Source organism: Herpailurus yagouaroundi, unplaced genomic scaffold, assembly GCF_014898765.1.
Source record: "Herpailurus yagouaroundi ecotype Mexico unplaced genomic scaffold, PumYag 186, whole genome shotgun sequence".
NCBI lineage: Eukaryota > Metazoa > Chordata > Mammalia > Carnivora > Felidae > Herpailurus > Herpailurus yagouaroundi.
In genome coordinates, this window is record NW_024412417.1 from 21,813,484 (window position 1) to 21,836,854 (window position 23,371).

Below are 23,371 nucleotides of genomic sequence, written 5' to 3' on the forward strand. Positions count from 1 at the left end.
TCAAAAGTATATGTTATATTTCTAAAACAAAAATACCTGCTCTACCATGAATACAAGCCTAAGGAAGAGAATAAATTCTAGCTTGTACAGTAATGTTATTTTAGTATGAAGCTCTGTGAAGTTCATGCTTCCCAACCACACTCAGCTGCTTGGGAAGTCTTTCATGTGTCTACAATTTTGCACTAACTGGTTAACTGTGAGTCTTACGTGCTCCCATAAAATACTTGGCAAATAAAACTTGATGAATAAAACCTCTCTTTAAATATTAACTGAATTTGTGGGGTACATAGCTGGCTCAGTCAGTAGAGCATGGGAGTTTTGATCTCGGTGTCATGAGTTTGACTACACACGTTGAATGTGGAGATTACTTAAAAATAAAAAATCTTTGGGGTACCTGCGTGGCTCAGTCAGTTAAGTGATCAGCTTTGGCTCAGGTCACGACCTCACAGCTCATGAGTTCAAGCCCCTTGTCGGGCTCTGTACTGACAGCTCAGAGCCTGGAGTCTGCCTTGGATTCTTTCTCTCTCTTTCTCTCATTCTCTCTCTCTCTGTTCACACTCTCCCAAAATAAATAAACATTTAAAAGGAAAAGAAAATTATTAAAAAAATAAAAATTCTTAAAAAAATAAGTAGTAACTGAATTCTTTAAAAAGTGTGGGTAATTACATTATATTGTATATTCTAGAGATAAGTTTCCTACATGTAATTAAGGAAAAACAAATGTAACTATGTGTATATATTTTTAAAAATACACTCATTGTTTGAGTGCCTGGGTGGCTCAGTTGGTTGAGCATCAAACTCTTGACTTTGGCTTCAGTTGTGATCCCAGTGTCGTGGGATTGAGCCCTGTGTAGGGCTCTATGTTAAGCATGGAGCCTTCTTGGGATTCTCTCTCTCTCTCTCTCTCTCTCTCTCTCTCTCTCTCTCTCTCTGTTTCTCCCTCTGGCCCTATCCCCTGCTCGTGCTTTCTCTCTCTCTCTCAAATAAAGACAAAAAATTAAAAAATACACTCCTTGTCAATAACTATTTCCTGTTAGAAGTGGAATGACAGGAAATTATTGTTTGTATCACCCAGGACATCACTTCAAGTTTCCACTTTTTATAACATGTATGCCCTATAGGTTGAGAACTTGGTATTCTCCTCCACCTTTCAGATTCAACATGTGTCCTCTTTCAAGTAGTATTACAGTTACCATAGCTGCAATTAATTACTCCAATTAATTACTCAATTAATTACCCTAAAAGTTAATGATGTAAAATGGCAAAAACTTTATTATGCTTCATATTCCATTGCACAGAATTCATTAAAGCTTCAATGGTGATGGTTTATCTCTGCTCCACAATGCTCAACATTTTCTCTTTGAAGATACGAATGGCTGAAAGCCAGAACAATTTGGTCTAGAGGATATACTTCCCAGATACCTTCTTCCCTGATATTTAGTACCTAGGCTGAAGATTTGGAATAGCTGGGATTGTCAACCAGAACATCTATAGGTGGCCTATTCATGTGACTTGGACTCCTTCCAACATGGCATCAGTATCTGAGTGAAATACCTTGAAAGGGGGGTGTTGTGAAAACCAGAGTTGTTCCAAGAGAGCCATGGACTACCACATGCCCTTTTCTGGCCCAACCTTTGAAACCATGCCATATTCTTTTAGTTACAAGCAGTTGTGAGGCCAGCAGGGATTTAATAAGAAAAGATTAGACTCCAAATTTTGAGGAGGAGAGCAGAGTAGGGAGTATGTTGGGTGGGAGACACTGTGTTGGTGGCCAAATTTGGAAAATAGATTCTGCCACATATAATATGTTAAAGCCCTGAACAAAAAGCTGAAAGATTTGCATTGTAGTATTTCTCCTAACAATAACACAGGAAGTCATTAGCCACTACAAACTTTAGTTTGCTCATCTGTATTCTGAAAAGTTTCGATTGCATAATATATATAGTTATTTAAAGAAAAAAAAAGACATGATCCACAATATAGCCCACAAATATTTTTTTTTTCATTTGTGCTTCCCCTTACGTACTGCCAAGACTGCTGCGATAGTTATTAAGCCAGTGGGTAAGCACTAGTTTAATTAGATTTCCATTAGAACTCGGTAAAATTAGACAAAAAGTAAACAATAGGGAATAATATGGCTTCTAATACAGTTATATATTATGTAGATAAAATGTTAGGTTGAAGTATAGCATTAAGGAAGAAAGAAACTTCCCTTATTTCATGCATTCAGCAGTTTTCAGTTAACATTGCTTAACATCATTATTGAATATTCTAAAATATTAATACGTTTTTATTACAAGAATATATGTTTCTTAAATTTTATTACAAGAGTAAAAATTTATTAATTTGTTTTCAAAAAGGCATCAGGGGAGAGAAATTTAATTTTTATTGGTTTGTTTGCAACTTTATAGCTTGAAAAATAAAATGAACTTACATTATTTGGACCTTTTAGTGACATTTATATACTAGGACCCATAAATATTCCCATCTATAGTGTAATCATTTGAGTAATAAGAATTCAGTGAAAAAGCACTGATTGGAATGCTCATATCATGAAAGCTTAATAAGTATTAGATGCAACAGGATATACATGTTAAGAATAAATTAATTGATGTATACAATTATATATATAATATAGTTATTAAATAACAGCAAAAGTAATATTCAAGAAGATAGAAAGTCAAATTCAAATATTTATTGTTACACTTGATAGCTATATATACAAGTTATACAAGTATATACAAATTATTCAGATGTCAGTTGAATCATTTGTAAAATATAAAGTTATATTAGCAGACTAAGTTTCTTTACATATATTAAATTATATGCAAAATAACATTAAAAGGTAATTACAATATCAATCAATATAGTGAAAATAACTGACATGTTTTTGCTAGATATTGAATGCTTTTAGCATTATAGGTCAACAGCTGCATCTATACATCTATCCATATATACTAATAATCTCTTTATCCTAGATCCACAAATAAAGTATCGAATTTAGCATTAGCTAACTTAACCCTTATTGTATGGAATAAATAACATACTGTATCAGAAGCATATTTATATTGGCTAATTTTAATTTGCAGTTTTAAAATAATATATAATATATTTTGGAGAGGTTGTTTTTGGTAGTTGATATGTCAGATTAAACAATTAGTGCCCATTTATTCTTTGTTCTTTAAACTTTATTAGCAAGGAATCTCATTGAGTCAATTTCCTGTTCTTATTCCTTTTCAGGTAGCTCATTTGGCAATTTATCTAAACAAGACAAATAAATTGAAATTAATAAGAGAATAAAACTAGAAACTGGCAAACTCATATTTCACTTAGAGATCCAAATAACTGGTTTATGTAAAATCTGTTAAGATCTCAGATACTATAATATAAGATTTTAAAGTTGTCCTTATTCTTATAGCATAATTTTTTGAGAGGGAAGTATGCACAAGATTAGAATCAGTAAAGCTTGCCAAACTAGAAAAACATTCAACTAATTTAACTAATAAAGTAATATAAAAACATAATTGGTAGTGTTAAATGTGAGAGAAAGTATCACCTGGATGCCAGGGCTTGATTTTCTGAAATGTAGAAATGCACTGATGCAAAGGACAGTTTTTTTCAGGATTGTGAGTTGAGAAGCATTCATTGAAGTTTCCTAAAAGGTTGAGTAAAATTTCTACAAATTTTAATTTTTGGAAGCTGAATAATGGTTAAGAAGTAGGTGCTTGTTATAATGAAAATATTTATTTGGAAAAGGATAAACACATTTAAATAAAGGTAAATCACCTTTAGATATATTGATCATTAATTACCCATCATCTACAAAGTCAGCTATTAGTAGGTGAATAAATGGGACATAACATCATGATGTTTTAATGAAGTTTAACATTTAGTAGAATAGGTCTGAATAAAGACTTTTCGAAGGGATAGTTAGCCCTATGGCCCCACCCATGATGGCCAGGGTTATCCAGAGAGTATATAAATTTTGCTGCAGAGGATATTGTAATTTAGGTTGAAGATATTAAAAAGAATTGATGGGTGGGGGAGAAGGTTTATGGGTGATGGGTATTTGGAGGGCACTGGTTGTGATGAGCATTGGGTGCTGTATGTAAGTGATGAATCATTAAATTATACTCCTGAAACTATTATTATTATATGTTAACTAACCAAAATTTAAATAAAAACTTGAAACTACAAAAAAGGCAAAGAGAATTGAAACCTGTTCAAAAGATTTTCTCAAAAGACTCTTCTTAGATAAATATAGACATTTAAATATTTTCAAATTTAAAAATGAATAATTTTTTTTTCAAATTTATAGTACATTCTATTTTTGTAACTTGTGGTCATGTTTTAAAGTTGCTTATTAACTTTATATGCTATGTTTGCTTTGTTTTACAATTTTAAATACTGTATTTCAAAAATAGGGCGTTTGGATTTGATTCTTAAAATAAAATGTATGAATATACAAAAATAATTCTTTCAAATATTGCTTGGGAAAAATTGTGTGTTTAATTGTATCAAGCATATCAATGTGCTTACTATCTCTTTTGTTTTTAAAACCAATCCAATAAATACCAGATAAATAATATCTTCTAAAAGTAGCACATTTCCCGAGGCTAGACAAAGTGATGCTATTCTCTTTGTCCCTGTATTTATCTATATTTGCCCTCAGGCTCAAGAATGAAGCTGAGTAAATTCTAGCACTTGAAAGAAATGGGAAACTAGTTGTCTGAGAAATTTTTATTGGCATACTTAACAACTTTAGTATAAAACCTCATCATATATGTATTTATTTACAAATATATATAACAAATATGTGTAAACATGTAAACATTATTTAATTATTAAAAAAAATTTTTTTTCAATGTTTATTTATTATTGGGACAGAGAGAGACAGAGCATGAACGGGGGAGGGGCAGAGAGAGAGGGAGACACAGAATCGGAAACAGGCTCCAGGCTCCGAGCCATCAGCCCAGAGCCCGACGCGGGGCTCGAACTCACGGACCGCGAGATCGTGACCTGGCTGAAGTCGGACGCTTAACCGACTGCGCCACCCAGGCGCCCCAACATTATTTAATTATTAAACTCACTCAGGAAAATATGAATTATAAAGAAAAAATATCTATATAAATAAGTGTTCCAGTATATTCTTTTTACATGCTGATGGATAATGAGTGCACTCTCTGGAGTGGATACTTCCATTTGGAGATTGTGCACAAGAATATGCTCTGTGAACGATGTGAATCTACGTGTCTTATTTACTGTTACATACTTACACATTTATATCCATATTGAGCACATTATGTGACAACTAGTCTGCTCAAAAAATATTTTTGAATTTAATTTAACTGATTAATTAGGACTAAACAACATAATTTATGAAGCTGTCTATAATTCCTTGCCAGATTGATCTTAAGATTCAGTCCCAAATTTTCTCTATCATTGTTCCTGTGTAATCAATCCTGTATGTTTCTTAAAACATAGGGGCGCCTGGGTGACTCAGTCAGTTGGGCATCCAACTTCGGCTCAGGTCATGATCTCACAGCCCATGAGTTTTGAGCCCTGCATCAGGCTCTGTGCTGACAGCTCCGAGCCTGGAACCTGCTTCAGATTCTGTGTGTCCCTCTCTAAATATCTTCCCCCACTGACACTCTATTTCTCTCTCTCTCAAAAATAAATAAACATTAAAAAAATAAAAAAAAAAATACACACATGGGGCAGATTCTGATATTATATACATTCCATCTGATATTTTATATATTCTATTTTACCTTTCTTTTATCAACTGGCTCTGTCTTTGTTATTTTGGCAGTGTCTGCAAGTAGCTGACCACTTTTGTGTATAACTCATAATGCCCAAACCCTTAGAAAGAAATTCAGGGTATACTTATCTGACTTCAACATTTCTGGCAGAGTTCAGTTCCCATCCATGTGTAGATCTTATGCTCCAGCCTCAGTGAACTTCCTAAGTCTGGACTTTTGCTCAGCTGCTTTCTTTCTGCCCAGAATTCTCTTCTCCAGTCACCTCTTTTTTCCATGCTAGCTCAAATCTTACACACATCACTATCTGACATCCTACGTGGTTGCTCTTTCTCCTCCTTCTTTTAGATTCGCTGTGTGTGCTTGTGTTTGTGTGTATGTGTGTGTATGTGTGTTAAAATATAAATAATAAAATTTACCATTTTGAGTATTTTTAAGTATATAATTCATTGGCAGTAAGTGCAGTCACATTGTTGTGCAACCATCACTACCATCTTCTTCATCATCCCAAACTGAAACTTTTTACCCATTAAGCAAGAATTCCCCACTCTACTTCCTCCATTCACTGATAACCAGTATTCTACCTTCCATCTCTATGAATTTGAGTAGTCTTGGTATCTCATGTAAGTAAAATCATGCAATATTTGTTATTTTTGTCTAGTTTATTTCCTTTAGCATAATGTTTTCAAGGTTCATACATGTTTCAGTATGTACCAGAATTTCAACCTTTTTAAGATTGAATAATATTCTATGTTGTGTTTTATGACACATTTTGTTAATCTATTCATTTGTTGATGGACCCCTGGGTTGTTTCCACCTTTTGGCTATTGCGAACAATGCTGTGTCGGGGTATAAATATCTGTTTGTGCCCCTCCTTTCAATTCTTTTTGTATGTAAACAGAAGTAAAATTGCAGAATCGTTTGGTAATTCTATCCTAGATTTTTTGGGGAGGTGTCCTACTGTTTTCCACAATGGCTGCTGCATCATTTTACGTTCCCACAAGCAGTGTACAGAGTTCTAATTTCTCCATATCCTCTGCCAACACTTGTTTTCTTTTTTCTTTCGTTCTTCCTTCCTTTTCTTTCCTTCCTCTTTCCTTCTTTTCTTATTTTTCTGTTCTTTTCTTTTTCTTTTCTTCCTTCTTTCCTTCTTTTATTTTTCTTTTCATTTCTTTTCTTCTCTTTTCTTTTCTTTTCTTTCTAGGTATTACCTATACTAATGGATATAAAGTGGTAAGTAAGAGATCTTTCCTTTATAAAACAATTTAGAAATAGTATTTCCACCCTTTTACTTTATAATTATCTGCTTACGATTTTATAATTTATTACAGACTAGAGATTATTTAGTAATTTTCTGCCTGTCTAAATCTACTAAAATATTTCAGCTAGATTTTTCCTTAGTTCCACTTTTTCAGCACACTTCATATTTTATAATAAATACTTGATAAGTTTGTTGAATATTTACTACATTTCCACATATCCATTCTGAATTTGTCTCATTTTGATGTTTGAAAATGTTAGCCATTTTATTATGGAATTGTGGCAGAATTTCATTAACATTATGTTATTTCTGTTCATTCTGATCTATCTACACTTTATATTGTGTGCAATTTTGATTGTTCTAAATAACATTGTATGCAATTTTGGTTGTTCTAAATAGCCTGTATTGATTACTGATGGTTGTCGGTAGTGGACATGATGAAAAATGTGGGGTGGGGTAATTTGCTCTTATCTCCATGAGAGGGATAAGTTAGATACAGTCTGGTCAGGAAAACTAAAAAGCAGAAAAACTAAAAAAGTAGAAAAAATAGAGCTCCAGAAGTCATGCCACAGGAAGTAGATCAGGAGAGAGGCAAATAGGCAAGTATTAAAGGACTCTCCTATTAAATGGAAAGTCAATCAGTAGAGACAAAAGCGTGTAAGTAAACTGGAAAGAATTTGATTAATCTTTAAAAACTAGAAGACAAAGGAATATAATACAAAAATTCATTATAGTTGCTAGCTTGAAAAAGGCTTTGATAGAAGCAACACTTGCCTCTGATATATAAATAAATAAGTATTGAAATTGAATTACTTAAGTCAACTGGGAAACAAGTAGTGTGCTTCTGGGTGAAGTGGTCCAAATGCAGGGCAAGTTTTGACACTAGCCGTTTATGTCAACCATTCTCCATACCCAGTGAAAAAGGAAAATCTCAAACTATGTAAGTTCAGAAAAGCAAAATAATTTATATCAGAAAACAATATATGATGTGAAATATTTGAATGGACAGTTGATTTTTATTGGATCTACTTAGAACATTAATCAATTATAAGTGCCTGTTCTAGGAAACAAAGGTCACTTTTAAAAAAGATGCAAAAATAATCTAGCACTGGGCATTGTATGGAAACCAATTTGACAATAAGTTATATTTCAAAAAATAAGAAAATAACAAAGAGAGTCAAATAAATTACTGATAAATGAACAAACATGTGAAACTTGAAAGAAGGAAGACACAGTCATGATTGCTACCTTAAGAAATATTTGCCAAGTGAGATCTGATCTGTGTTGTTAAATTCTTGTTAAAATTCAGGTCAATGATAAGTAGGACTGGGTTCTGCTGTAGTACTTTTCTTATTCAAAGTTCTCCATGTGTATTGACTAGGAATCATTAAGTTTAAATTTTGTAGTATGGGGATATTTAGTTAAGAAATAAAGCAGAATAGATAAAAATAGTTTTCTAATTGATGTTAACTCTGGGCCATTTTCTACAACTGCCATGATTTTGGCTCCACATAAACACTTTACAATCATGAGATTCTTCTCTCACCTAGAATTGAAACATTTTATATTGAAATTCTATCAATAATTCATTGTATTTTATTATAGCTTACTGGTTTATGTAGCAAATGTACTTTCCAAACAGTATATTTCAAAATCATGAAAATAAAGCTACTATGTGAATTTAACTCAGTGTAGTGTCTATAGAATTCTAAAAGCTTCGTTTCTAAGAAAGACCCAATATGCTAACTGGAGGAAAACATTTTGAGAGAACAAAAATTATTCCAAAGCTACATTATTTTTGTTATCTTTATTTTTATCTTTTAAATATTGTATACAGCATTTCAGATCCTGTAGAGATACGAAGTTTATTTTCTGAATAAGTGATGAAATCTCTAAAATGATAATTCTACCAGTAACTGAAAAGATAAATATTTATTTCATGTTTTAGGGCAAAAAATTACCCCAATCATTTAAGTAATATAATGTAATAAAACTGTTGGTGTATATGTCTTTAATGAAGCATTATATGTTTCATGTTATTCTGAATATGTTTTTACTTTAAAAATTCAGTAATTTAGAAAATGGTTTAGTGTGGTATAACATAAATTGTTACATATTCCTCCTTATAATATCAATTGAAATCTTTAATTTGAATTACAAATTATTTATTTTCATATGACATATACAATCTCTCCACTGGAAACTGTGGCTTTTATAATCAGCAAATTATTCTATTAACACTTACTAGACCTACTCTGAAACCATAGTTATTTAAACAAGAAACACAATGCTGTGGGATTTGATGGCAACCAGCATATATTGTACTTAAAAAAATAGCAGACGTACAGTTTAAGTATATGAATTAATTCACTTGAATATTAGTTTAGATTTAACAGAGTAGTAGATCTTTGGGATTTTTTCCAAGTTTTCCAGTGGAACTAAAATGTCAATGATTATGAGTTTTCTCATGTACTTCATGGGGCCTTTATTTTAATAACGTGATTCCATGTAAAAAATGCAATCAATGAAGCTACATAGTTATTGTGATTGACCAGGCTCACTACTTGCTATGTGACTCTTGTACATGCATTAGGTTTTCCTAAAATCATTTGAGATTCTGATAAGTAATTTATTCTCTTGAGTTGTCAGGATTTTTTTCTAACTTACAATTTTAATCAAAGAGAAGTATTTTATATATTCATTTATGTATGCCCATGTAAATACTTATAAAATCTACATATATAATTATAGTGATAAGATTGAGTTTGGGAATAAGCAATGAATTATTGAGAGGCATATTTTTTAAATTTTTATCTATTTATTTTTGAGAGGGCAGGAGGGAGCAGAGAAAGAGGGAGACAGAGAATCTGAAGCAGACTCCACACTGTCAGCTCAGACCCCAATGTGGGACTTGAACTCAAAAACTGTAAGATCATGACCTGAGCTGAAATCAGATGCTTGACCACCTGAGACACCTGGTGCCCCTGAGAGGCATATTTTTTAAGGAATGAGAAGAAAGGCCTGCCAGGTTTCATGTGTGACAAAAGCAGAAATATAGCCATTGTGACAGCAAAACTACTTTGAATATCACTTTATAATTTTTATAGTATTTTTTGCACACATTAGCTTAACAAATGGCATATGCTAGATAATTTAAAGGCTTGGTTGGCTGGAGCAAATATGGTGGCTTGGGTAAAATAAGATGTGAGTGTGAAATATTTGTTAGTATTTACAATACAAAAACAATGGCTAATGCTTTACTCAAAAATATATAGACACATTTTTTATGTTTAAATCCGTTATTATCTTAAATTCACAGTTGAGAAATTATACTTAATCATGGTTCTGGTTTTAAAAAAATGACTTTGCTTCAACATTTCTTTTGTCTCCAACAATTTTTTTTAATCTATCTCATCAGTGCCACCCTTCTGACAGCTAAAGAACTGATGAAATACTTTCATTAGTATGTTTTAAACAGTAGGTTATATGGTATCCTTACTGGATATCATAGATGTCCTGTGATAAAATATAACAAAATATGACCCAGACACTTAAATAAAAATTGTAGATCTGTAGCTCTTTAATGAAGGATTTATAAATTTCAGGATAGTCTGAATATGTTTGACTATAAATTCAGCAATTTGGATAATTGGTATAAAATGTTTTATTCTATAATTTTCCTTAGTATAGTTGGTATCAGACTTATTATTATTATTCATATGAAATAATATTGCAATCATATTGAGTATTATTATTATAAAATATATATGTTGATTATAATAAAGATGATGGAGTTAATATGTCTACCTAAGATACTGTAGTTATTGCTGAGAGAATGAAAACTATAGGAAATGCAGAAATTAAAAAAAGAAGAGGCAAAAGGATAGATTCATTACAGAAAAAATTAACCAAATTGATGATTGAAAATGTGTAGAAAATGAAATAGTTAACAAAAATATTTATAAATCAAGTTTTCCAAAAATAAACAGGAAACAATAAATGTTCATGAGAAATATTAATGATGTTAATGAGAAAAGTGAGAAGCAGTGCCTATTTGTAGAGAAGTTAATAAACTTGATTTATAATATGTTAAGTGTCAATTCTTAATAAGTGCCCAGATAATTATATTCTATATACTTAAGAGTGTAAAATGTAAAGATTTCAAGATTTCAGTTTGGAAATTTGCTTCCTTTCTTCAGTCAGTGAACTGATAATGATGAAGTCTGATGAGAGGAAAGAAAACATGATTTTTTTTTTTACACAGACTTTTTAAAAAAGTTTTTATTTATTTTTGAGAGAGACAAAGACAGAATGTGAGTGGGTTAGGGGCACAGAGAGAGGGAGACACAGAATCCAAAGCAGGCTCCAAGCTCTGAGCTGTCAGCACAGAGCCCAACGTGGAGCTCAAACTCACGAACCGTGAGATCGTGACCTGAACCGAAGTTGGACGCTCAACCCACTGAGCCACCCAGGTGCCGAGAACATGATTAATATATTTCTTTTTCTTTGCTTTCCTTTAGCCTGGTTTGGGGAATTAAGGCATTACTGAAGGTAAAAGAAACAAAAAAAGAAAGTAAAAATGTTTTCAAATTTAAAAAAACTGTCTAATTAACTAGCTATTTAAAATGAATATTAGTCCTAACCTCACAGTTTTCCATTTAATTAAGAAAAAAATCATCAAAATCAGAATAATCATTTACAAAATTGAATTAGCGGTCACCTTATCAAATCTGTTCCACAGCATTTAGAAATTAATTTTTCAGAACTGATGATGGAGGTCCTAAGGATTAAAATGAGCATTCCTTTTACTTTGATCCTATTAAAAAGAAAAATTGAATGAAATATTCATTGAAATAACCTCCTTGTGGAGGGAAAGTCAAACAAAATTATATTAAACTACTAAAAAGGGAAGCAGATAGAGTCTTGATGAGTATGGGCTCAATAGGATGACAATGACCCAACTAGGAATCCCATCAGTCTGTAAGCACATTAAGGATGGGAAGCGTTTGTCTTTTTAATGTTGGTATCAGATACCTCACCTAATGCCTGAGCAAAGTACAGTAGTTCAACCCTTATCCATAGTTTGGTTTTCCACAGTATCAGTTACCCAAGGTCAAGTGTGCAAATGATCCTCCTTCTGAAGTATTATCAGGTCAATAGTAGCCGAATGCTATGCCACACTGCCTACGTCATTCACTTTACTTCATCTATCACATAAGCATTTTATCATCTCACATCATCATCATAAGAAGAGTAAGTATAGTACAATAAGATCTTTTGAGAGAGAAACCACAGTTGTATAACTTTTACTACAGTATATTGTTATAATTGTTCCACTTTATTATTAGTTGTTGTTAATCTCTTACTGTGCTTAATTTATAAATTAAACTGTATAGTAGGTATGTTTGTATAGGAAAAAACATAGATATAGGTTTCAGTACAATCTACAGTTTCAGGCATCTATTGGGGGTCTTGGAACATATTTGCTGTGGATAAGGGGGATCTACTGTAAACAGTCAATAAACATTACCAACATAATTGGATTCATGTTGAGAGTAAACTTTTATATTTTCCACCAATTGCAAATTTACTAATTATAAATTTTCACTCTCCTTAATATAGTTAGTTCCTGTGGTGAGAATTCACTTCTTGGAAAACATCACTGATTCCTCTGAAAACACTTCTAAAGAACAGACAGAAATGCCTAATAAGATGTTAATGAGTGATTAAGACTTCTTTAGAAGCTTTGAACCCTTACAGCAAGCTCTTCTATAGGGGTTCTTTGGAAAGTTTCCCATAGGGGAGTCATATTCCAATTAAGCTTTTATCAACTCCACACCGAAAGCTCAGCAATTTTGCCTCCTGAAACCCAGTTATTAATATCTAACTAATCTCTTTACAGCTTTAGTTTTCAACATTGGCAGAGCATTATAATTAACTGAGCAGTTTAAAAAAATGTTGATATTTTGTCCCCCAAAATAGGGAAGTACCCAAAAGGCATTAGGAATCCTTAAACATTTCCTCAATAGTTGTTAAACATAGTCATAGTTAAGTACCACTGGTGTTAAAGTCCAATTTTAGCTTATTAGGAGTCCAGATTAAACCTAATAACACAAAGTTAAAATTTGTTTTTGTGAGGCCTCCATTACTTATCCATTATGAAGATAAATAACAATTATCACTTTATTTAGTGTTTATACCATGAAATACTAAGGATGTTAGCATTCAGGACCATATTACCCATTATTCCCAATTTTCTATATTAACACTTTGCTACATTTGTGATTTCTTTCACCAGAAAAGCACAAGAGTACCCTCTTGTGCAGAAAACTGTTAATATAGCAGGCTCAAGAAAGCTGTCTTTAGAAACTGCTAACGAGGTTAGTCATTGACCGGTGTCTGGAAACTTGGCTGATTATCAGTTTCCTACACTGAAATACAAGTTTCCACAAATGATAAGTAGATCATTGTGGTTCAGAGGTTTGTGAGGAAAAAAACATGGTTTATGCAGAACTCTTGCTATCCTTTTGGGAGCCTGAAATTTTGATACATGACCAGCCACCAAAAAAAGTCTCAAATGGACTTCCCTGTTGGACAGCACTTGCATATTGTCACAATTTGTTGCTGGCAGAATTAAACATGTCCTGTCTGACTCTACGGAATAGGAGTATCAGAGGCTGGTTTCCTCTGGACTTTACTCATGTGCCTTGTCCCTTTGCTTCTGTTACCATGTATTTGTTCACTGTAATAAATATTAGCCATAAGTACAGTTATATCCTAGTTCCTGTGAGGTTTCCGGCATATCTCCAAATCTGGGGTTGTCTGAGGAACCCTGACACAAGTTTCTTGACTAAATTTCAGACAGAAAGCTAGACTACATATAAGTAATTCTTTTTCATGAGGCTTGGGGAATATGGACAGAAATTGACACAAGTGATTTACAGCTTTGAAAATCCAGAGTCTGTTTCTGTTTTAGGTTATCTCATTCTTACCTGGAAATTATTTTCACCTTCTTTCACTTGACCTATTGATTATATGTTCTCTAACACACAATTTAGGAGGAACAAACATACATAATGGAATCTACATTAGGGAAATCAGCTCACTATTAACAATCAGTCAGTTTGCTATACCCACATATGGGGATGAAGTCACCACCAGATGCCAGATTTGAATATGAACCCATAGTAACTAATAACTGAATCTTGATACTGGAAGAGAAAAATATGAAAATACGAAAGTGTAATCCTCCTTGTACTTCTAAGACAAAGACTGATAATGCATAAAATTAAGAGAAGCCTTTATGTTGGTAATACTGGATAACTTAAAGTGTTACTCAAGGTTGTGTCCCCACCGTGACAAGACAGATGTGTCAAATATACTTGTGAAAATCAAAGTACATTTTCAAACACTTAAGAGCTGTAGAAGGTTTTAACAACCTGCATCAAGTTATTAAAAAAAAAAATGTGTCCTTACAAGTAAACATGTTTCGCAATCAATGTCCTAATTTTCTCACTGCTAATTCACTCACTCTAGGCATTTCCTAGTATTTAGTCATGAGTGCAGCTTCTCATTCTATCTAGATATGCAGTTTCTTTTGGAGACATAATGTATCTTTAAACATTTTAATATCATCCACTGATTATAGAATAAAGTCCAAACCCTCTAATCCTTCATGATTTTTCCCCAATTTATATTCCTGACTTTATCTTCCATACAACACATTTATTATAATTCAATTATAGAAAGCTACTTCTATTTTGATATGCAGTGGCTTTACCCTATTGATTTATTCTCAAAAGTGCAGTTCACACATATCTTCTTCATTAAAACATTGTTATTTTTAGTCTTTTGAAAATCTCAACTTAAACTAGTTTAAGAAAGAAAGAAAAGAATAGATTGCCTCTTACAGCTACAAAACCAAGAGATCAAGCTCCCTTTATGCCTGGCTGATTATCTTTTCCTGTCTTGGATCTTATCTATTCTGTATTGTTTCCTTTTTTTTTAAGAAGATTTTTTCCCCATGTGATACAAGGTTGGCCACTCAATCTTCAGGTTTACACGATCTTCATCTCCCACTATCTCAGAGAACTCTGTCCTGTTAGCACTATCCAATCCAGAGTCATTTATTCCTATTCCCGAAAAGAACACTAAGTAGTGGCCAGGGTGAGGTGTCCACCACTTTAAAAGGGAAAGCAAGCATATGTGATCGATAACCCCACCAGAATCACAAGGAATCCACAGGGAATTTAAAGAAATTTCTCTGGAATTTCCATCCTTAATGCATCAACTCAATAAATCTGATGTTGTCAGACAACAGGTTTGTACCTGATGGTATTTGACTGATTAGGTTATAACAAATGATATGAAATATTTAGTCTCAAAGGATAAAATAATTTATCCAATATCAAATAACACACCACTACTCAATGTAAAACTCTTGCTTTGAACCCAGATATGCAATTACAAAGCTGGTGTACTTGCTACATCTATGGTGTCTTCATTTTTGGTTCTAAAGATTCTGACCCTTGGATTGAAAATTTTTGATACCAATCTCACTGCTAATTACTTTCTCATCTTCTTACATCTTTGACTTTTCTCTCAATGTGAAGCTCTCTTTCCCCCGGGTGGATTTTTTTTTTTTTACTTTTATTAAACTATGGACACCATATGCTATAGACTGAAGTTTGTGACTCCCAAAATTAGTATTTTGAAACATAATCCTCAGTGTGATGGTATTTGAACGTGGGGCCTTTGGAGAACTGATTAGGTCAGGAGGGTGTTGCCCTCATGAACGACATTAGTGTCCTTATAAAAGAGAGCCTACAGAGTTAGTTGGCTTGCCCTTCTGCCATATGAGGACACAGGAAGGTGATAGCCACTATGAACCAGGAAGTGAGCTCTCACCAGACATGGAATCTGCTGTTCTCTGACTTTGGACATTCCAGTCCTAACTGTGAGATATATTTCTATTGTTTATGAGGAACTAGTTTATGGTAATTTGTTATGGCAGCCTGAGAGAAATAATATATATATTTTCCTATCAGCAATATATAATAACTCTTTCTATGTAAAAGCAATGTTACATTTTGTGTCTCCTAAATTCCTACTTTCAGAAATATAAATGCTTCATTTTCTCTTTTCTTGCAAGTGCATGGAAGTACAAAGCCAGCTTTAAGTCCCAGCTCTACAAAATTCACAAGCTTGTTTCTGTTAAATTATTCAGATAGTTTCAGGAGAGAAGGTAAAACTCCTCCCAAAGCCTTAACATTACATCCATTAAATGCATGAAAATGTAAATGTCATAACATATGCCTAATCAGTACTCATCCAAATTATTTCCATCTTTCAAAAGCCTAGTTCAAATTCCTCGTTTAGCTACTACAGATCACATTAGAGTATCTTATCTTCAAACTTCTATGAAAATTTTAGTTGAGAATATAATAAAAACAATAATATTAGCTAACCATCATGTAAATAGCAGTGTATGAACAATTTATAGCCATTATTATATTTAATCCTCATAATAAATTTATAGCATTAGCTCTCTATTCAGGTAGTACCTATAAGGAAATTGAGGCTTATAGAATAATGTTACATAGTAATATATCAAGTATGTAGACAAGTAAGATTCACACCTTTGTCTCCATCAAAATATAACCTTAAATACTATATTACTGACTTTTACAATATTTTATAAGACTTTTTATAACATTTAATTAGATATTTTACTGTTTTTATTATGTAAGTGTATTCTGCGTCTCTGAAAACATTGCAAAATTTTTGTTCACAGTACCCATGCCATAAACTAGGCATTATTTTGTCATTCCCAGAATTTCTAGACAAGTGGTAGATGTATGTGCGTGTGTGTGTGCATGTGTGTATGTGTAGAATGAAAGTGAGACAAAGAAATAGAAAGAGAGGAGCCTCATTATTTTTCTGACATTTACCTCTGAAACACTTGAAAAAGAAAATTTCCTTTTAGGTCCAAAAACATGGTTCTCTAGTCATTAAAATATCATGATAATATAACAATATACTTTCAGTGAAGAAGGATTGAATTGATTAATCATAATCCAGTAGGTGGCAGTACATTAAAATATTTAAAAATATTATGGCAGTATCTCACTTTGTGCAAAATTGTATCTCACTATTTTTGCAATTTATGCATTTGAGGCATATAACCTGTCAAATTATTCAAATAATAGTTTCAAAATTATGCATCTTTTAATTATCTGTTGCTTAGTAACAAACTACTTTAAACTTTTTGTCTTTGAAAAGTAACTACTTACTTTGCTCACAAGCCTGCTATTCAGACTGTGCTCAGCTAGGTGGTTTTTATGATATTTCTGCAAATGTCCCTTATGTATGTGGACTGAACTGAAGTTCTTCTGAGTGCTGTGTTCAGCTGAGATAATGGAATGTTTAAGCTATTCTCTCTGCCTGATCCATTCAACAGGTAGTCTAAATTTAACTTGGCAGCTAGGGATTTCAGAGTTCAAAGTGGATTCCACTAGGGTTCACCACTAGGGTAACTAGCATTGACACATTACTTCTGTCTCATTTTGTTAATTAAAAGAAGTCCTAGATCTAGCATCCAGATTTAAGGGCTCTGACTATAATGGCTAGGTATAATAGTAAGTGTGATTTTTTGAGGGCCACCAAAGAAACTATAAAGACAATCTCAGTTGAAATAAGAATCAAGTACAATCCATTCCTAGAAGAAATTTCTAATCATTTACAGAATAATGACACAGAATATTGGTAGTCTCAAAATCTAAACTGAGCTCCAAACTCTTTATACTAAACTTCTTGCCCCATGATTCAGTAAATGTAAGACCAATGTGATTCCAATCACAAATCATTATTAATGAATGGGAATATACATGAGGATTACATTAGACTCCAAATTTACATTGCACTCAAAATATAGACTGAAAACACAGAAATAGTACTAGAATAAAGGAGATTCTTCCAGATAATTTGAACTCTAACTTAATACTTGAAACCAAGCAACAGAAGACACTCTAGTGGAGTTGATATTCAACTCCAGATTTATAGCAGCATATGAATTGGAAGGGTAAATGGAAAAAGAGAACATGATGTATAGCTTCTAAGTAAAATTTGAACTAATTAGTGTAAACATTTGAGGTGGGTGGAGAGACTGGGAACAGAGGCAGAGAAAGATAACTCTTGAAGCAAATCACTAGACTTTGATACAATATCACTGCTAGAACAAACTGACAGTGTGAAATTCAATTTATCTGATATTAGCCCCAGAATTCAAAACAGAAGAGAGAGGAAGGGAAGAAGAGTAGGAAGGATGAAGAGGTAGAGAGAGAGAAATAGAGAGAGGATCTTAATGAATAATTCTACAATTCAAAAAAAAACAGTAGAGTACAAAAAAGATCATCAAGAAGTCCAATAAAAATACTGAAATGACTCTTTTGCAGTGGAAATTAAACTCAACACTAATGAGTGTGAGATATATTCAAGGGAAAAAAGAAACATGAGATTTAATAGCTTGGGTCTTCCTAAGCAGGCAGGTGTATGACCCTTTGAAACAACAGAATTAATGATGAAAAGAACAAATTTGTGAAATATTTTGTACACTTTAAGAATATCTGAAGAACTAAAAAATGAATAAAATACGTGTGTGAGAATACAGCAATCATGAGAAAGAATGTACAATATTGTGCAATTTGAATTTCTTTGTATGGTTAGACCTATCAGACCACAGTGCTTCAGAAAAATTCCATCATAAGGATGAATTAAATAATAGGTTCAACTGTGAAAACATAAAGGCCAAATTTACAGTAAGAAAAGAGAAGGCAAGTGTTGCCCAATTTATCATTATTTCCACAGAGGAGCTGGAGACCTCTACTACACTTACACAATGGAATGTATTCAGGAGAGAGATATATTGCCTCCCTCTCCCATTTTATACAGTAAGTACAAAAGCAATCTTGTAAGTGGGAATAGAGATTATTGATGTGCTAGTTTGTATGGCTTCAAAGTTCTGCTGTTTACAGGGAAAATTTAGCAAAGCCTGCTCCCAAACACTCTCAAGGTGATGATGAAGCATGTGAGAATTTCTTTACAGCGTGTGTATGTGTGTGAGTGTGTGTGTGTGTGTGTGTGTGTGTGTGTGTGTGTGTGTGATCTTGGGAGTGGGCAATGACTGGGAGAACATTCCTACAGAAAATGGGTTTGGGTGCAACTATTCCCATGAAGTGAAGGAGATAGATAGTTCTGTCTCTAGGTGTCTTGTAATCCAAGTAATCTAAGTGAGTTTTAATCATTTTTGAACAGTCCTTCTTTATGAATAGTCCTTAAAGAAATACCAAATAGGCTAGATTTAATAATCAATAATGGAACTAAAATAATTTACCTAGATCTTAAGATATTTAAGATTAATAAGTACCTCTTTTTCAGTATTTTCAGATATTTTATGTACTGCCTCCTAGATAGGTAGCAACCAAGAAGTCAAGGAGTCAACACTCATTGATCTAAGTACAAGATAGTAAGACCAAAATTATAAACAAAACAAGATAAAAACATAATAAATAATCAACTCTTTTCCTTTGTAAGTAAACTTGTCCTAAAAATAATAAGTTAAGAGATAAGAGCTTTTTGAGTTGTAAGAATCTGGGCCTTCTCTGTCATAGTACCAAAATCACAGTATCAGTTAGGGCAAAATTTCTTGCTCTCCCAGAAATTATAATGGATTGAGGTGTGAGAAAGCGATATGGCTTGAGGTTGCTTGGGTTTGGGGAAGAGGAAAATGCAGTATGCACCAGAATCTGGATGATGAGATACGTTGGGGAATTCAATAGTAAATATTTCAAATATACCTAGATTTCTAGATGTTGATAAATCATGCAATTTCTGCCATGCTATACCAGCAGAGTGACCATTAAAATCAAGATAATTGGATGGGTGGGATGTCTATGCAAATAAACCTGAGAGAGTCTTACAAAGTTTCCCATGAACTTAGAGTGATGGATGAGAATCAACACTTCCTCACTGACCAATTGCCAGACCAGAAATGGAACTGTCAGGTTGAAGGAACACCACTGCAAATACCCATGTTGATTCTCAAACTACTCCTTGTCTGATGAAGAGCAAGAAGAGATCAAAGAAAGAGGAAGAGTACTCCAGATTGGTAGGTGGCAGGTTTAACAAGCAAGGAAAGGAAACTGACATATGAGGCTTGTCTTGAGTGACAAGGAGATGAGTAGATTTCCACACCTGCCTGCTAGAATTTTAAAAGTTTATGTAGAGTCTCTAACTAGATATTCAGTCCAAATAGCCCCAACAACACATTGTTCTCTCAAAGTTGTGCTCTTGAAACCAGCTCCTATTATGGGAACAGTGGGCTGATCATACGTTCTAAGGACAGGGGAGAGGGTGAAGTGCCCCCAACTACCAGGGCCTACCTCATGAATCAACTGGCAGTCACATCCTCTCAATGACCTCCTCCAACACCCACATAGAAAATATAACTGGTTGCAGAATAAAATACGGATGTTTGATGGATGCTCAGCTGGAGGGATGATGACAACAAAATAGTAAATGAGAAAAATGGACATTACAGTCAAAGCTAGCATGAATAGAAGATACCTGAGGGATGCATGAAACTCCCTTTACTTTGTTGCCTCAATGCTAAATCTTCTTTCCCCACTGTAGTCCCCAAATTAGATGCAGCCTGGGAACAATCTGGAATTAACTATATCACTCTGAATTGGCATGATCAAATCCCCAGGAACCAGAGAATTGGGGGCCTTCAATAGAAAGGGAGCTTTCAATACCATAGTCAGGGAATCAAACTGTAGGAAGCACAATATAGAAGAGACCACAATATAATGTAAAGGCAAGATGTAAAATGACAGCCCAAATAATTAATCTCTAGGACTATCTGAAATATATCCTAAAAAACATATAATGTAAAGTTGTGGAAATAGAGTAAGGCATACATGCAAAAAGGTATACATACATATATTACTTATCTTTTAAAGAGAAAAGGAGGAGTAGTGATTTTTAATTTAAAAAATCAGAATGTAAAACAAAACCATCAACTATTATATAAAGCTCATTATGTTAAAAATATGATATAGTTAATAATTGAGAAACAAGATACTTGTTTGTATGTATTAGTATTTGACATTCTCTTAATAAATTCAATTTGTAAGCAAATTGACATAGGATTAAATATCCTTTGAAAACTGGGATCCAGATGGAAAACATAAAAAATATCACTAATTTGGTAATAAATATGTGGAGGATTTTTAATAAAGAAAATGTGTTATATTCAAATATTTTATTATTTGAATAATTAGAGCAATGTGTCCTATGCTTGAATGAGGGAAATTAAGCATTCTTCTGAAGTCAATTCTTTTCTAATTAACTTGCAAGCATAAAGCAATTAGAGTCAAAGGTCCAACAATATATATATATACTTTTTTAATGTAACAGATTGGTGCACTTATTCATTGCTATTGGCCTTGCTTATGGAAGCCAATTTTATAGTACTTAGTAAGAAACAGAAAGATTATAATGTTGTTTAGCTTTATTGAGGTATCATTGACAAATAAATATTGTATATATTTAAGGTGTACAAAGTGATTTTTTTTTAATTTTTTTTTTCAACGTTTATTTATTTTTGGGACAGAGAGAGACAGAGCACGAACGGGGGAGGGGCAGAGAGAGAGGGAGACACAGAATCGGAAACAGGCTCCAGGCTCTGAGCCATCAGCCCAGAGCCTGACGTGGGGCTCGAACTCACGGACCGCGAGATCATGACCTGGCTGAAGTCGGACGCTTAACTGACTGCGCCACCCAGGCGCCCCAAAGTGATGTTTTTATATACACATACATTATATATGATTATCACAGTCAAATTAATTAATATGCCCATCACCTCACAGTTACATTTTTGCATGTGTGTGGTGAGAACTCTTGAGATCTGCTTTCAGCAAATTTCATGTTTTTGGCATAACAATTTTGGTCTCAAAATTTTGAACGTTCAGAAACATTATAAAAATTTAATAAATTACAGTATATTAACACAATGGCTCATTAGATATATTTAATATAATTATAAAATCTCCCCAGGAAGTGCAAATATTTGTTGATCTATTTATGATGAATAAAATAGGAATGAAAATTATTTATGCATTTTATATGTATGATAATTACAAATTTGGGAAAAGTTATACACATGTAGAACATAATATCTACTTACGAAAATAACTGAAAATAATGGCATTATTTACATTAGTCCTTCTATGTATTTTTATCTCTTCTTTATTCCTATGATATGCTTATGAAAATTGGTTAAACCTAAGAAAAGAAAGAATTTAACAGATAAATATATTTACATACATATGATATCTTTTAAAAGTTTATTCAATAAACCTTGCATGTGTCCAGAGATAAAAAGGAAGATTTAGTATTTCATATTTTTTTAGATTTAGGTAGTTACATGTTATCAAAAAATTGTGTAAGAATTAGCTGTTTTCAAATAATAATAAAAAATAATTTCAAAATCTACATATTTTGAAACCAGAATGGCATATTTGTTTAGGTTATTGTTTGCAGTTATCTGTGTAAAACTATGTTGCTCCTGATCATTAACAGAGCCATATAGATAAATGATTAACCGCTTAATTTTATTAAACTGATAAGAACAGATACTACACTTGATCTTAGCCAAAAGGCCGAGAAGCGATTACCACTTAATTTTAATAATGCTGATGGCTTGGTATATTATTAAGTAAAAGTAGTGAAATTTGGTAAATACACAATTACCATGAAACCATATTTGATTATTTGCAAATTAGATATTTGTGTGAATAAATAAGGACGTACATGTCAGAATTTAAGATGATAAATGGCTAGATACATTGAAAGTAGTTATTTTTTCTTGAACTTTCTCTAATTTAACAAGATTGCTTTAAGCATGTCTAGGCAGCTACTTTACAAAATAACGAAACTGAACAAATACCCACAAATAAACAAGTTTTATACCATCTCTAAAAAGCAATGAAAGAATGGGTGCTCTGTGTAGAAGCAGACTACTGACCTTTTATACACTAAATTTCTTCCAAATATTGATTTTGTGGAGGTCACAAAGGCAATGTAAAATAAAGAAAGAAATTTTCAGAATAAACAGGTAGGAGGAAAATTATATGGAAACAGAAAATATTATTACCTGGGGTAAAACTGAGCATTTTATATTTATTTATTTATTTATTTATTTATTTATTTATTTATTTATTTATTTATGAGAGAGAGAGAGAGAGAGAGAGCATGAGCACAAGTACATGTGTGTGCAAATGCACACATGTAA

The 23,371-nt window shown here is 32.8% G+C and overlaps 1 pseudogene; it reads right to left on the bottom strand.

The window, feature by feature from the left end:
- Nucleotides 1–22,602: 22,602 nt before the first annotated feature.
- LOC121043264 (uncharacterized) lies at nucleotides 22,603–22,751 on the bottom strand (annotated as a pseudogene).
- Nucleotides 22,752–23,371: the final 620 nt, after the last annotated feature.